The sequence below is a fragment of the Drosophila miranda genome, chromosome 4, assembly GCF_003369915.1.
Source record: "Drosophila miranda strain MSH22 chromosome 4, D.miranda_PacBio2.1, whole genome shotgun sequence".
Taxonomy (NCBI): domain Eukaryota; kingdom Metazoa; phylum Arthropoda; class Insecta; order Diptera; family Drosophilidae; genus Drosophila; species Drosophila miranda.
This window is the reverse complement of record NC_046677.1, coordinates 20,749,674-20,766,221: the sequence shown is the minus strand read 5'-3', so window position 1 is coordinate 20,766,221 and position 16,548 is coordinate 20,749,674. Positions and strand designations below refer to the sequence as shown.

At 42.5% G+C, this 16,548-nt stretch overlaps 1 long non-coding RNA gene across 2 annotated transcripts in view; it reads right to left on the bottom strand.

Moving 5' to 3' along the window:
• Positions 1 to 649: 649 nt before the first annotated feature.
• Positions 650 to 16,548, bottom strand: part of LOC108163927 — a 56,364-nt gene continuing 40,465 nt past the window's right edge. For both annotated transcript variants that reach the window (XR_004472878.1, XR_004472880.1), the window contains 2 exons: positions 14,063 to 14,121; positions 650 to 664 (listed from right to left, as the gene is read on the bottom strand). This is a non-coding gene — a long non-coding RNA (uncharacterized LOC108163927). The remainder of the gene's footprint in view (positions 665 to 14,062; positions 14,122 to 16,548) is intronic.

The window sequence follows — 16,548 nt, the reverse complement described above, 5'->3', positions numbered from 1 at the left end:
GGGTCTTGGGGCACGTACACGCTTCAGTTGCATGTCACACGCCGCTTGATTGGTTGCCTGATTCGTTGATTGCCCTGCTCGGGCGCTCACGTGACAGCGCTCAGCCCTCTCGGGCATTGTCCAAGCAACCGACCTGCGGTTGGCTATCTGTTCATGCAACACCTCTGTGCAACCAGCCAATCGACCAACCCATCAGGTGCACTGTGTGTCAGTGTGTGTGTGTCCGTGTGTGTGTGCATTCTAATTTTCTCTTTATTTCCACTCGAGAGGCGAGCCGCAAAATCCACCAGAACGTCGGTCATTTGCTGATTTGATTGATTGCCAGATGCCAGCTACCTCCTCCTCCTCCTCCTCCTCCTCCACCTGTTTGGCCAGCTAATGAACTTACATAAGTGAAACCGTTAACAAGTTATGTCCGACTGTGCCCCGCCCGGGGCCTCCATGGCCAACAATTTCTCATGTGGCAAAATGTAAACAGATTTTAGGACCAGACGGGGAAGTACTCCCGTGTGGAGTGCTCCTCCAGTGCTCCTCCAGTGCTGCTTAATTAGAAAAGTTGATAAATTCACGCAGATTTAACATACCAAGTGGCCCGCAAAGTTTCCCCAGTTGCAGATTATTTTTTCCCGGGGTTTTTCTAGGGGGTTTTTTTTTGCCTGATGTCCTGCAAGAAACAGAGCGGAATGAGTAAAATGTGGATTAGTTTAGGAGTGCATTGCGTATACGCAGTGTGGGTTGTGTGGAATATCTCAAGCCTTTCCTAGACGAATGAGCATATCAGATTAATTCAATTAAAGAGAAAAATACACTGGAATACATTTTGGACCACCTTCTGGGCGTCAATTCAATTAACCAACTTTCGTAGGCCGCGTGTCAAGCACTCTCTCTCTCTCTCTGTCTCAAAAACTTCTCCTGGGCAAATTTGTTGTCCTGAAAGCCATGTCCACACACTTGACAACCGAACGATAATTCTCGTAACTAAATTGTCCAGGACTAGGCAAACAATTTGCCAAAGACAAAAGTTGTGCAAACAAATAAACTCATCGAAGACACCAGCCCATTAGGTTGGCTCAAAGTAGTTGGGCAAACAAATGTGGGAATAGTTGGGGGTTGGGGGAGGGAGAGAGGTCTCAAGGTGTCTGGTGGGCTGGAGAGGGACAGCCACAAGAGACTGCCATAAGAGGCAAGGAGTTGAAGAGTTTAAGTTTAGGATTTTTCGGGATTTTTTGGGGAAAACGCTACACGTTTCGTGCTGGATCGTAGGAGGCCAACAATCTATAGCCCTGCATAAGACACATCTTTAACAGCCCCTGAATTACCTTTGGAATATTTTTTGAAGGGCATTCCCAAGTCGGAACATCCTTGGCTTTGGCGCTGACTTTTCTGTTGTTGGCTCAGTGAAAGGTTAACTCCCTAACAACTACCGCAAACTGCATTGACTGACAAGTCGAGTTTTCATCTCTTTCTTGTCGGCTGCCGCACTCTTCGCGCTTCACAAAAACTTGCAGCAAAAGATTTTGAAGCTCGGAGCAGCAGGGACAACATAAATCATGAACAGACACAGCCGAGTCCGTGGGGCGAGCAAAACCACTTTGAATGGTGGCAGCGGGTGGGCTGGCTGGCAAGTTTGCCACAAAACTGCGGCAGGCACCGCAGAGCCCCCCCCCCTCCCAGAATACCAGAACACCAGAGAAAAACCAGAAGACGGCGAAGAAGACGAAGCAGAAGCAGAAGAAGTGGCAGCTGGAAAACCGCAAAGCGTTTTTGGTCTTTTGCTGTTTTTGGCGGTGGCGGTGGTGGCGGTGCTGGGGGCGGTGGGGGCGGTGGGGGTGTGTCATGGCCAAAGGATTTGTCTGCAATGGCTTGAAACAGCTTTAAAGGGGCCATCAAATGGTGGCTAAACGGAGGAAGCTTCTTCACTGTTGCAAGTCCGGGGTTGCAATTGCCACGGCGATGGCAACTAAATTGAAAAGTGCTGAGCAGTGCTAAACGCCCGAAAGTAGGCAATGGTTTCTGACCCCCACAGCTGGCTACGTTTCACCGCAAATGGGATGTTTTTCCCCCCCTCTGGCTTTCTATGTTTTTCTCTCTTTTTTTTTTTTGTGCTGCTGCCGCTGGACATTTCCGGCGCTCGTTTTCCAAAATGCCAGGATGTCTGGCCGGGAAAATGGGTGCCCCTCCACTGCTCTTCCCTCGAGAGGGGGGGGGGGGGCCATTCCCTCTCCCCTCGAGTGCGGGAGAGTAGTCACTCTCTAGACACTATTAATTTGAGTCTTTTGCTCTACAGAGTATTTTATTTAATGCTATTTTTCTCTCGGTTGGGCTTCAATTTTATTTGTGGTTTTGTTTTTTTTTTGAAGAGAGACTCAATTGGTGGAGGGTAAATGCTTCAAACAGCGATGCAAAGTATTTGCAGGATATTTAAAGCATATCCTCCCATCTTCAGTATTGTTTTTGGGTTAAATTTCTTTTTTTAAGTCCTGATTCCCTTATTTTATTTCCATTTCTCATTCCTCAAACGCTAATTTCGTGTCCTTTGTATTTATTGATGACAAATCTTTGGCTTTTGTTCGGCTGGTGTGACTTTCCACAAATTGTGGCACTGTACCTCGTCCTCCATGCGGCCATTGTGTGGCGGTGTCTCTTTCTTCCTTGCTGTCCATCCGTCCGTCTGTCTGTCTGTCTGTCTGTCTGTCCTTGTGGCCTTTTGATGAGGACGTGCCCACTAACTTGATTGCCATTTCAATTGACCGCAGTTTTAGAATGCCTTTCCCCCCTCCACCCCCCCCGCATTGCCATTGGCATCGAGGCCACTGCCTTTTGTGCGGGGCCTGGCCTTTTGTCCACTTCCGCATCATTACGGACTCTGTCGCATGCCGCTTTTGTCAGGCTCATTTCGCCCTTCATGTCCTTTCCGCCTCTCCTTTTTTGTGGTCGGCGAGAAGCTAATCCGTCGCGCTCATTGAATGCTGGCTGCCCCACAGAGGAATCGGAATCGGAATCCGAATCCGAATCGGAATCGAAAGCGGGTCCAGTCGAGCGGAAGTAGCCACAGCTGCCGGATGCATCGATAACCATTTACGAGGGAATGTGACGAGCATAAGAGTGGCTGTGTGTGTGTGTGTGTGTGTGTGTGTGTGTGTGTGTGTGTACTCATGTGCCACAAGCTCTTTTTGTGTGCGGCTTTCAGGAGGAGGAATTTCAATTAGCGTTTGGCTTTGACGGGACAGATCCGCCCACAAAAGTGCGCTACGAAAACATATATTTGTACGAATATTTCATGCAATTCAACGAATCGAATGTTTAAGGTTCTTTCGTGAACGGAAATACCATTTTATATGGAGTTTTTGTGCAAATCTGATCAAATGCCGAGTAAAATGGGTGTAAAATTTGCACAACAATAAAACAAAATCCGAAACGAGTGCAAAACAATGGAGATTACCGGGCGAAGAGAGAGACAGAGACAGAGTGAGAGGAACCTTTGGCCTTTGTCGTAATATACAACCCCCCACCACCCCCACCCCCACGTCCCCTGTATGGCTCTTCACCTACTTTCAGAGCACTTTAAGACCCGTTATGGGCTGTGGCTTGGTCTTTTTTAGCGCCCCTTTGTTTCCGTCGGTCTCTCTTTCCCTTTTTCTCTCTTTTATTGTTGGTTGCCTCGCACGTATCACTGCACAAAGGCAGGCCATTACGTGCCTAGCCAAGTGTGTGGCCGTCTCTCTCTTTCTCTCTCTCTCTCTCTCTTCTTTTGCTGCAATAATGATTGGAAAGTTTCGCTTTGCAGTTGCGTTCCAAAATAAACAAAAAAACAAGAGAGAAGCACAGAAAAATCTATGGAAATGTACTGCAACCAGCAACGCCCCAGGTCGTAAATATTTGGCAGGCCATGAGGCCATTTGCATAACAAAACTGCATGCAGTGCAGCCATTAAATAATTAGAAATGTGCTTTATTCCTCGAAAGAGAGGGGGGGATAGAGGGAGAGAGGGAGAGCGAGTGTTTTTGGGGGCAGAGATGCCTGCCTGATGGCGGGGCAAAAAACTTTGTGCAACGCCTTGGCCATTAAACCGTAATCAACTTTCGACATCATTGGCGCCAACGGCAAAAGCCACAAAAACCCGGCGAGAATTGTAAATTATTTTCGCATCAGCAGAAGCTTAAATACTCTTTTTGGGTGACAAGGTTTTTTTTCGCTTCAAAAGAAATACAACAATGGAAACAGTTTCTACACTGGAAAAAATATAGCACCCGCATTTAAATTAAATATTCGGGTTTTAAATACAAACTAAAGAAATTAAATGTAATATATACAATTATATTTAATATCTTTTAATATAAATATAGTAATAATATGTTAAATATTGAATATAATAATAATATGATAAATATTGAATAATGTTAAATATAATTAATATTTAATATAATAATAATAAAACAAGTATTTAATTTAATAATAATATAGTAAATATTTAATATAATAATACTATAATAAATATTTAATGTAATAATAATATAATACATATTTAATATAAATATAAAACACTTTCAAAAAAAATATACCTTTTCTATTAAATATGTATTATATATTGGATATATATTAATTTAAATATGAAATATATTTAATTTAAGGATAAAAGAAAATTATTTAAAATGTTGAATATTGTATTTAGATCAAATATTTGTATACTGGTGTCAAAATATTTAAAAATGTGCACTCTCGGTGCAAATGTAATGGCATAAATATTTAAATCAATGTATATTTATTCTGTTTTCAGGGCTTTTTCCTCTGGCTGTTTGGGTAAGCATCACATATGATCGTTTTATAGTGTCGTACATAAATCGAATTGGTAAATATTTCCTGATAAACAAGGCAATGTAAACAAATAAGTATACAAAATACTAACAAAAAATTATTAAATACTCGGTGCTCAGAATTTTTTCCTGCCTTCCTCTATCACACCTGATGCTCCCCCCCCTCAGCTAGAACCTTCGTGCAGATTCTTTGCTTTGTTGCTTTCTTATCTTAAAAAGCTTTCGGTTGCTGGCTACGTGGCGCGCTTTGACTCTGACTCTCCCAACAAACACAATCTCTATCGCTCTCTCCCTCTCCCTAGCTAAAAGCTTTTCCCCTGTTAAGCTTCGGCTTGCCTTGTCCTCTCTTCAATTCTAGCTCGTGCTCGGCTCACGATAAACAAATTTCGGCTCATCTTTCATTAAAACGAGGCTGAGTACTTCGGCTTGTGGCCTTCGGCCGAGAGATGTCTTCGTGTCTTGCATTCTGTTGATCAAAGCTTTTCTCAGCTCTCCCTCTGTCGACATATGAAAGCTTTCTACGGCTTGCTGCTCTCCTGGTTACTGATTCGATAAGATTTGATTACTGTGATTGCATATACATTCATACATATTTACTATACGACACAGGAGTATGTTTTATCCATTTGAGGTATAACTTTATCACACTCGGCAATTCGGGTCTAGCTTTCGTTTGAGATCGGCTTATATATATTTTGTATGGCTCATCTCATCTTTCTCTTGCTTCCACTCCCTTTCTGGTCTTCTGCTGCCGCCTCTATTCTGCTCTCCGGTTATTTTCTTATCGGGAATATGCGTAATACCAAAAAACAATCTAATCTTTTATTGCTCCCTCTCTACCTTTGATTAAAGTCGTCGGCTTCGGCTTTTTCTTATCTTCGACTTCGCCGCTTACTTCGGCTCAAGATTCTCGGCCCTTCTCTTTCTCGCTCTTTCCTTCTGTAAGCTGTCACAGCGTGGGTTTCTGTTGCCTTTCGATTCTGCTCTCCTGTTCATTGATCTCGATTAAAAAGCGTACTATCCAATACCCTAACCTTTCCATAACTCCCCACGAAAGCGTACTCTAATCGTACCCCCCAGATTAAAGCTCTGTGTGGATTGGCCTTCGAGTGAGGGTAAGGATAAGGGTACCCCCCCCCAAACTTTGGCCGAGCTTCTGGTCGTAATGTGCCCCTCCCTCCCCCTGCCATTCACTTTTTGAGGTTAGTTGCTGTCATAAATTTTTAGTGCCCTGACTAGCCTTTTGTTTTTGGCCCAGACCCAGTCCAGGACCCACTCCCCCCCCCCCCCCCCCCTGCCATTCTTCAGTTTTGCAGCTCTTTTGTTCGCTTTCTCTTGCTCTAATTGGCAGCATTTGATAAATGCAATTGACTTGCATTTTTTTTCTGTTCTTTTTTTTTTTGTGTTTTTTAATGGTTTGATTTTAATTGCTCGTTAAGTAGTTTTAATGCCTTTGGGTGTGTGAGCGGGGGGTGCCTGTTGTTGAGTCATGGCTAATGCAGTTAGAGAGCAAAAGCCTTAAAGCCCCGACCATAACATTGTGGCCAAAAGTTAAGCCAATCTAAGACAGCTCCTGGCGCAAGTCCTGTGGACGGATTGCAGGATTGCAGGAAAGAAAATTGTCAACGACAAGGAAGACAACCGCAAGTCGAATTGACTTTGACACGTTGACATACAATGAAGGTATTTGCCTGGCCACGCCCTAAGCAAGGGGAGCCACCCCCACCCCCCACCACCACCCACATGGCTTACAGCGATTGTCACATGGAATTTTCATCAGCCAAACGACGGCGTGTCAGTCAAAGGTAGAGAGAAAGAGGAGCACGGGCAGGGAGGAGGAGCAGGAGCAGAAGGAGCATGGGTAGGAGGAGCAGGGGGAGCCGGGGCAGGGAGCTGGAGGCATGACTGGACTGCTTCCATGTCATCATGTCTATATATTGAACTTGAAGCATTCTTTTGCTCTTCCCATTTCGCCTTGCTTTCCCTCTTTCCTTCTGGCTTTCCGCCCGCCTTTCCCTGACAAAATGAACATCGCTTTTCCTTCAGCCTTGCCCCCCCTGGTTTTGGTTTTTCTTTTCGGGTTCGGATTCGGGCTTGGTCCTGGGTATTCCCACTGATTACACAAACGTGAGTAAGCTGCTTTCAGCATCGCGTTCCACATGCAAACATCACTTCATACATTTATTCATGCACTCGCTCATACACTCACTCGCCCCACTCATTCATTCATTCACTCACTCATTCATTCGTGTATGTAGTCATTCATTTTCATCATTTGTATGTGGTTAAGTCAGCAAAAAGAAGGAGAGACGGAAAAACTTGCCTGATTTGCACTTTTGCCCCCCCCCCAAACCAACCCCCACCCCAAGCACCAACCCCCTGATGGTTTTCCTGATTTTCTTATCTGGATTTTCTCCTGCCTTTCTTGGATTTTTTCCCTCATTTTCGTCTACCGTCATGGCCTGTATATTGAATGGACCAGGCTCGAGGCTTTTAGGCCAAGCCGTCTCGAAACTTTGTTTGTTAATAATTTTAAGTGATTCGCCAAAATGATGGCAAACCGTTTTTTAATTGCAGTCATCGTCGGGCGAGAGAGAGATTGACTCTGATTTTTGAGAATATTTAGCAAAAGTGGAAACACTTGATTGAGGGTGAGTGCTGGCGAATTTCTAAATGAAAAGCTTGTGAATTTAAAAAACGATTTCCATGATTTTGGGTCAGCAAAAATAGTGCAGCTTTTATTTTTTAATTTTCCAATTCGTTGAACGGAAAATTTCTATTCAAAAAGGAGATAATTTCGAACTCGAAAAGGCAAAGAAATAGTACTACAAATTAATAAAATTTTTCCTAAAATAAGACCCATTTTGAGTCAGCAAAATTCAGATTTCTAATACAGTTTTTATTTGTTAATTTTCCAATTCGTTGAACAGAAAATGTCTATTAAAAAGGAGATAATTTCGAAGCCAAAAATTTGTAATTAAAGGAAGTCTTACAAATTAATTAAATTTTTCCTGCTTAAAAAGGACAGTTTTTATTTCTTAATTTTCCAATGCGTTGAACAGAAAATGTTTAGTGATAAAAGATAATTTCAAGCCAAACAAATTTAATAATAAATTAATAATAATTAAATGCAAAGAAATAGTCTTACAAATTAATACAATTTTTCCGGCTAAAATAAGAATTTTAGTTTAATGATCTGTCTCTAAAAAATAGTGAAAATATTTCAGAGCTCTTCTAGATATTCTTCTTCATTCATTCTTCTCGATTTTCAACCAATTTCAGGCAGATGCCATTACCATAACAAACATTTCTAATGGCATTTCGAAACATATTCCCGTTTGAGAGAGAAACCAGAACAAAGCAAACAAAATATATAATATTTCCTGGAAAAATGTGGGCATTAATTGAAGTGCAAACAATGTGTGGCATGCCACACACAGCCACAGCCACACAGCACTGGGGATCAATATGCTAATTCAGGAGTGAAATAGAGAATAAAGGAGGGGGAGGGCGGGGGTGGGGGAGACATGAGAATGCAAATTAACGCCACGTTCAGATGGGATTCGAATGAAAAATTGGAAAATGGAAAATGCCACAAGCAAGAAATACGAGAAAAACGCACTACAGGAGAGACTACACGAGAGATAACAATCTCTAACCAATATTCCAATATTCCAATTCATCTGAGAGCTCTTGCAGTATCCACATATCGCCCCTCCCTGCCCCCTGCCCCGTGCCCCCATATTGTATCTGCATTTATGAAAAATCCCCATTTTGATTATGCAACAAGGGGTGGAGGGGAGGGGGATCGTCTATGGTCTGAAGGGGCAACCGAAACTATCAAAATGCATGCCATGAGGCAAACAACAAGAGCTGCCGCAACATGCCAAACATGAAACCGAAACTGTAACTAAAACTGCTCTGTGTGTCTGTGTCTGTATGTGTGTGTGGGTGTGCCACCCACCATTTTCCAGACCCTAGGCATTCAAAATTGAAAATCCTCGAAAAAAACACAAAAGGGGGTGGGGGTGGGCGTGGAGGGGTAGAAATGGAGGAAAATTTGCATGCATATTTACAAACTTTCGAAGGGAAAGTCAGGAGAAATAATGCCAGCTAAACCAAGTGCCACAGCTGCCACTGCCACACTCTGTGGCACCCAAAAACCCATAGATATTCGCACCCCCTATCCCCCCGTCAAGGGCCACATTTGATGTTCGTTTTTGCAACTATTTGCAAATGCAAATTGCAAACATGCAACAGGGACATGTTGCGTAAATGTCAATGTTACAACAAAGAGCCAACAACCAAATACACTTGCAAATGTCTAGCTGGATGGCTGGCTGGCTGGCAGTCCTTCCCGGGCAGAGGGCCACTCAGTGCGCGTCTTAGTTGGCGCCTTCATTGATAAGCAGTGGTGGCAAGGACTGGGGCAGGGACTGGCGGGAAGACTGGCGCGAAGACTGGAGCAGGGACTGGAGCAGGGACTGGAGCAGGGACTGGGGCAGGGACTGGCGCAAAGACTGAGGCATGGACTGGGGCAGGGCCACCATCAGCTGAGGCTCAACAAAAGAAAGAAGCAAAACTTCCAGTATTAGAGTCCTGATTGACAGGGGAATTGGCAATTGCATGGCATATGAGTGGGTGTGGCCATGACGAGGACTAGCAAACGGCGTGGCCAAATGCTGATACGGTAAATGAGGGGCTAAGAATATGGAAAATACCACCAATCGAACAACTGATGCAAATACCTGAAAAGATACCGAACATTAGCGGATCCAAAGCTGACATTTCCATGATTTACTTTCTGGAGGGCAAATAAACCTTTTCCGAGTCTATACTGAGATGTTTCATCCCCACAGATGGGCCTTTTGGAAGGCCAGAGGTGTACTATAGGAGTGGAAGAGTAAAAGTATATTCTTTTTCGAAGAAAAAGGGCCCGCCATTGGAGGCATTGAGGGGTCTAATGAATGCCCCTAATTCCTTAAAAGCTGGCGGCACTCTCTCTCTCTCTCCCTCTCTCTGCATTCCTTCTGTAAATTAGCCCTCTATCGATAGATATATAGTATATATTGTATCTTCAGATAACCGTAGACCCAAAAACGGAAGCCCAAACAGAATCGAAATCGAATTGAAATTGAAACTGAAAATTTATTTTCGCCCTTTGGCGACAACTCTTGGACAGTATTTCCATTTATTTACGACTGTTTGTTCCCGCAGATGTTTTTCTTTTTCCAGTGTTTTTCCTCGCTGTTCGCGTGCGAGTTTTCCGCTTTATCAGCAGTTTGTTATGCCAACTGTCCTCTCCCTCCCTCTTTCTATCATTTGCCACCCTCCCTTTTACTCTTTTTTGCCTTTTTGCTTGCATGTGTGTGTGTGTGCTTAATTTTATGGTCGCTCAATATTTCATCTTTACTTAACGAACATAAATGTATCTACAGAATGTATGCGTAATATACATAAGTGAAATTTTTGCATAAAAATTGAAATATTTATACCAGTTCGTCCTTTTTGTGTACCCTTTAGTGAGTAGAAGGGAAAGTGGTGGAGAGGGTAGAGGGGTATGTGGTATTTTTGGGGATTTATGTAACAGGCAGAACTATTTTTAAAATTATTTAATAGTCTTTCAGGCGGGAAAAGAGATATCTACAGAATACAGAATATTTTGGGGATTCTTAAATATTTTTAATAAATTATATTTTAATGAATAATAACTCATTCAGACTATATTCATTATAAATATACATATATTTATATGTATTTATGGTAAAAATTATGCCATAAATTCCCCAAAATCAAAGACAAAAACAGTCGAAGAATATGTAGGGTACCCCCTGGTCGAGGCTTTCACTTTTTTTTATTTTTTGTAGTACTTCTTTTTCTTTTGGTGACTCCTGTTGTCCCCTTTTTGGCAGTGTCCTTACGTTGTCCTTGCCACATTGTCATTTGCTTCAAGTGTCAAACGTTGCTGAGTGGCCAACGATGTCGCCTTTGCCGTCGCCGTCGCCGGCAGTTTCCGGTGGCCCCCCCCACCCAACCCCCCCGAGCTTTCAGGCGACTCCGCCACCACCTTTTCCTTTTGAAGGACTGGAGACAGGGGACTGGAGTGGGGGTTTGTTTGCGTTGGCGGCAAAGTGTCTCGTCGCCTGGGTCTCCTTTCCCGCTCTATCTCTCTGCCCCCCTCTCTGCCCCTCTCACCTTCCCCTTCTTCCTCTATATTTTTTTCTGTTTGTTTTGCATTTTTTCTTTCCCTGCGGTTGTCCTTTTACCCCCCCCTTGGGCTCTCCCATATATATTCAGATATTTTACCAACATTTTCTTCTGGCTGTTTTTTTTTTCTTTCACTTTTTTTTTTTTGCGCATATCTTATGAAATTGTTTATTTTTCTCGCTTTGTGTGTGTGTGTGTGTGTGTGTGTGTGTGTGTGTGTGTGTGAGTGGGCTCGTAAAATGTGTTTATGCTGCCCAACTGCCGTTTACCCTCTCGATAGCATACCACCCAACCCCCCAGCCACCCACCATTTATGTAGAGTGCATAATGGTTGTTTACTTTTTAACCTTCTCCCTGGCTCCCACCCCCACCTCTTTCCTCCCCCTGCTCTGTCACTCTTCCTCCTTTCTGTCTCTGCAAAAAGTTGGATTTTCCTCATCAGTTTTTTTTTTTGTTGTTGTTGCGATTCTCATTCACTTTGAAGTCGGGCCCCCCTGTCATTGGGGCTTCTGTTGAGCAAATTTCATTTGTCGTACCCCCTGCCGATGGACGGCAGTAAGACCCTAATGGAGTGATTAAGTGTTCAGAGAGAGAGAGAGAGACAGCTATGGAAATGAAGGCTGGATCGATAGAGATGGAAGCTATAGTTGTGCTCTTTGGAGTACAGATCATCCATAAAAAGACTTCATATTTCTGAAAATTGCACGGCCCTTAAAGTGTTCTCCAATCAGCCACACACAACCCCCATTCAGCGCCCCTCCTCGAATGCAGTTTTCTTGGGAGTTTCATCAAATTTGCGTACTCCTTTTACCGTGTCTAGTCCTGTTATCATTTCATCCTCTATGCCAGCGACGAGCGACGAGCGACTGAGTGTCTGCTGTTGTGTGAGCCGGCACTTAGGCCAAACGACGCCCAGCAAAGTGTCCTTAAAATAGTCATCAAATAACAAACAGGCTGCCACAATGGCACACACAGCTCCTTTGTGCCCCATCCTCCCGGGTTGGATTTTGTAGGGGCATCGTTGGGCCGGGCAGGACGGCTCTTCATAAAAGGTGTTGAATTCAATGCCTGCTTTGAATTACAGACATGCCAGGGAGCCCAGTACAGGGCGTGCAGGGCGTGCGGGGCGTTCTATCATGGGGTTACATATGCTTTAAGTCTTTAATTTGCCCCCAGGACAGGCCAAAACACTAATTGGTCGTGTCGTAGTCACGTAGAGGGCTGTTTTGTGTTGTGTCCTTCTATGCCGACTCCGGGGCTGCTGTCTGGAGCTTATCCTGTGACCATCTGTCCATTTGCATTGTATATAATTTATTTTATTTGTCATTTATTTTTTGTTTGCTGGCAGCAAAAGTCAAATCCAAATGCTTTGTATGCAAATATTCTGACCAGAAAAAAGGATGCAAATCCCTGCATGTAATTCTAGATGTAAATGTATCTCAGTATCTCGGTATCTGTATCTGCAACTGCAACTGCAACGCCATTGAGCCACTGGCTTGTTGGTATTTGTTTTCGGTTGTCGGGTTCTTGTGGAAAGTCTTTTAACATTTATTTCTATTGATATTCAAGGAAATACCCTTTTTCGAAGGGTATTTAACCTACGATCCCCAAATCCTCTTTTGTTTTGTTTAATCACAGATATAAATCTGTATAAATATGCATAGTCCTTCGTCCCTTGTCCTTGCGTGTGTGTTTATTATGCAATATGCATGAGCACTTTTTCCTGAGGATTTACAGTCCTTGGCCGCCTTGTAAAAGGATTAGCTGTGGCTTCTTTTTCGGCTTGTAAAATATTGCCTTTCCATCAGAGTTTTGCCCCGCTCCTGATCTCTCATTTGAGTGCAAAAAACCTGCTCATGCATATTTGTGCATGTCCTTGCTGTGCGGCCAGCCACAAGGAAATCCTTGAGCAAACAGCACACGGAAATGGTAGGAAAAAGTCAAGCTGGTCAGCTCTCGAAATGGTATAAAGAAGGGACTCTCTGATGCTGGGCAGCATATGCAGGCTTTCGGCTTTTGTTAATATATTACTTTGCCCGCAAAAACCCCCCCAAGCGAAGGGGAATACAAATAAATACTTTAAGGAAGCTCTTTTTTCCCCCCAAAAATGTGCAACGTCTAACGAATTAATTGCATAATATTACAAGGAGCAAAAGGTACCTGCAAAAATGTAAACAAAGTTTGCAGCGAGTGTCCTGGGCGGCAATTTGCAGGCAAATAAAATTCCAACGCGCTTGGCACGGTGGCAGGGGGGCAGGGCGACATGGGGGCTAAATCAACAAAGATGTACAGCTGCAACAACAAGGGGGGGCCAGAAGGATAGCTAGAAGCGGAGCATAGAGCAAACAGCCAAAGGATAACGGGACAGCAACAGGATAACATGCCCCGCCATAAAAAGAGCTTTTACTTCATTTTCGGAGCACTACCAGAGGGGGAGAGGGGTCCCCCTTTCTCTCGGAGACACAAATGGCTCCGGAAAATGAAGTTTGCGGCAAGAGGAGCACCACTAGAGCACTCATCAAAGGGTTTAAGGCAGTGGGAAGTAGATCTGGAAAGTCCCTTGAGAAGGATTAAGCCTTTGTGACGTATAGTATGTATATTTTGGGGACGAAAGGACAAGCATTTAAGCATTTCAAAATTGATTTGATTTTCCCCCCGATTTCCACCGTTCGCCTAATGGAAATTTTGGAAATTAATTTTCTGCTTGGACAAATTTTGCAAGTTTGTTTATTTGAATGACACGAAGAAGGGAGGGGGAGGGGGCGGAGCGGGGGGACAACCCCGATGCCAGACAGGGCAAATATTTGGGGCAGCCTGATGGCTGTTGCAAGTTACTTATAAGCTGCTTTAATTACATTTCCATTTCCATTTCCATTGAGTCAAAAAATATATCAATTTTCCGAAACACACAAGTGCAGCCAACTTGAAACTTTTGTGTGTGCTGGAAAAGCGATTTTCTGCATTTGAAATTTTGTGGTTTGTTGTTCGAGAGCAAAGGCTCTCGCCTTTGTTTGTTGCATGTTGCCGTTGTGTCAACTTACCCCAAAAATTGGTAAATTTCCATTTTGATTCCATTCCGAGCGGCTGTGTTTGAAGGACTCTGCAAATATGGTAGAAGAAGAGCAAAAAGACCTCGATTAAAGCAGGTCTCCATTTCAGGGCCGCATCCGGCTATAATGGCATTGTATCAATGGGCCATAAATAAGTGCCAATAATTGGCATATAAATATAAATATATACAAACTAAACACAATCTTAATTCGAAAATTTTGATTTATTTATTTGATTTACAATTCTTTAATGATTAATTTTATTTTTCCCCGTTCGTTGAGCCATTAATTGGGGGGTTCGGAGATGGATTAATGTTTTGATTTATATTTAAAGTACATTTTTAATTATATTAGTGATATTTTCTCTCTAGGAACTGGCCATATTTGTAATTTTTTATAAAAAAAAGCCATAATCTATGGGCCTCGAATAGAGGAAAAATCCTGCAAAAAATTATACTCTCTTTAGGAAAGAATATTTGGATATATTATATCCAATATACATATATTATTATTATTTTTATTATATTAAAATAGTTATTATTCTTATATTATTATTATCATTTTATTATTTTATTATTATTATCTTTATTATTATTTTATTATTATTATCATTATTATTTTTTATTTTATTATTATAGTCACTCTTATTATATTATTATTTATTTTATTATTATTTATTTATTTATCTATTTATTATTATTATCATTATAGTATTATTATTATATTATTATTATTATATTATTATTATCATATTAATAATTATATTTAAATTATAATTATATTATTATCATTATATTTTTATTTTTTTTTTGTATTATCATTATTACTTTTATTATTATTTTATTATTATTTTTATTATTATTTATTTATCTATTTATTATTGTATTATCATTATAGTAATATTATTATATTATTGTATTATTGTATTATTTTTATTTTATTATTACCAATAATATTATTATTATTAATAATCTATATATTATTATATTATATCTTATCTTTTGCATCTGTTATACTTATCCGACTAGCAGACATTCGGCTTTCCGAATCCCTCCCGAATCCCTTCCTTCGTTTTTTCTCGTGAATCGTATGCAAAGTGCCGACTGTAGTCCCGAACAAACAAGGATATGAATGTTCAGCTCTGCCTATTTATAGTTCAATTACAGTGAAAACGATGCCAGAAGTTAACAAACGCCAAACCCCAAGCCGCCACCGCCTCCACCTCCCCCTCCCCCTCCCTTACGGCCATTACAGATTCACAGGGCGAAACCATTTACAGAAGTACAAGTGGGGCAAGGGAAGGGGGGGGGGCATGGGGCCGTATCGGGATGTGTTTGTGTTTTGTTGTGTTGTGCGTTGAGGAAAGGAAACTTCTCTTCTCGTCTCGTCTCGCTTTTGTATAAATATTAATGAAGTAGGCCATAGAAGTGCGAGAGTCGAGGCGAGTCGGGGTTCTGCTCTGCTCTGCTCTGCTGTATTGAATGGAGCATTTGTAACAAGAAATCCTGGCCTATTTACAACTTTTGCCAGTCATTGTTGTGCTCCCCCCTCCTTTCAGTTCCAGTTGTTGTTTATTTGCATGAGAATCCCATCCCTGGGACGGAGGGTGGGGCTCACGCATCAGCGCTTTGATTTCCTGAATGGAAATGGAAATGGAAATGGCTCCTGGCCACTCAAGTACCCCGTCCTAATTAGCCATGTTTTTGGTTATTAAATGGTCCATGAAACACTGTACACTGTACGGCTGAGAGAGAGCTGCAATCTCCGACTTGATTGCACACAAAGTGGCAGGCCACAGAGGGACAGCGAGGGTGCTGCCTTCTGCTCATTACGCACTACATCGCAGATACAGGGACAAAAGGCTTGATTAGAGTGACAAGAGAAGCTCCTTCTGCTTCGCCTCCTTCGCATCCTTCGCCTCCTGCTTCGCCTCTTAACCAGTTGAGTCCATTAAAATCCACTCAAGTGCACTTAAACGCTTCCGAGTGCTCTCTTCTGCTGCGGCACTAATGACAGTTAAGATTTAAATCCTATCCAAGCATTGGGTGGCTCCTTCTCCAGGTCCTGGGTGTACCCTGGAACAGGTCCTTCTTCTACTTCTGGGACATCTACCCTTTCTTTAGAGGGTATCCCGCTCGTCGTATCCCTCTTGTTGTCATGTGAATGAGTAATCGTTGCGCCCCCCCCCCCCACCGTTTTGGCCCCTTCCTTGCAACTTGTCTGTAATCAAGGAAACTGCAAGTTTTCGCCCCTAACTGTTATCGCTAGTGATTCATTTTTGTAGCGCTTTTGAATGGTCCATAAAATGTCGTGCAACCAGTTGCATGCCACCAGGAGGACCCCCCCCCCCCCATAAACGACGCCAAAGTTCACGCGAAAAGGTGTCTTGACTTGATCAGGACTTGCCTCTCGCTTCGCTTTAATTAAATTGCCAAAGTTTTTGTCTGCCGGAAAAAGTTTTCAATTTTCTTCGTCTT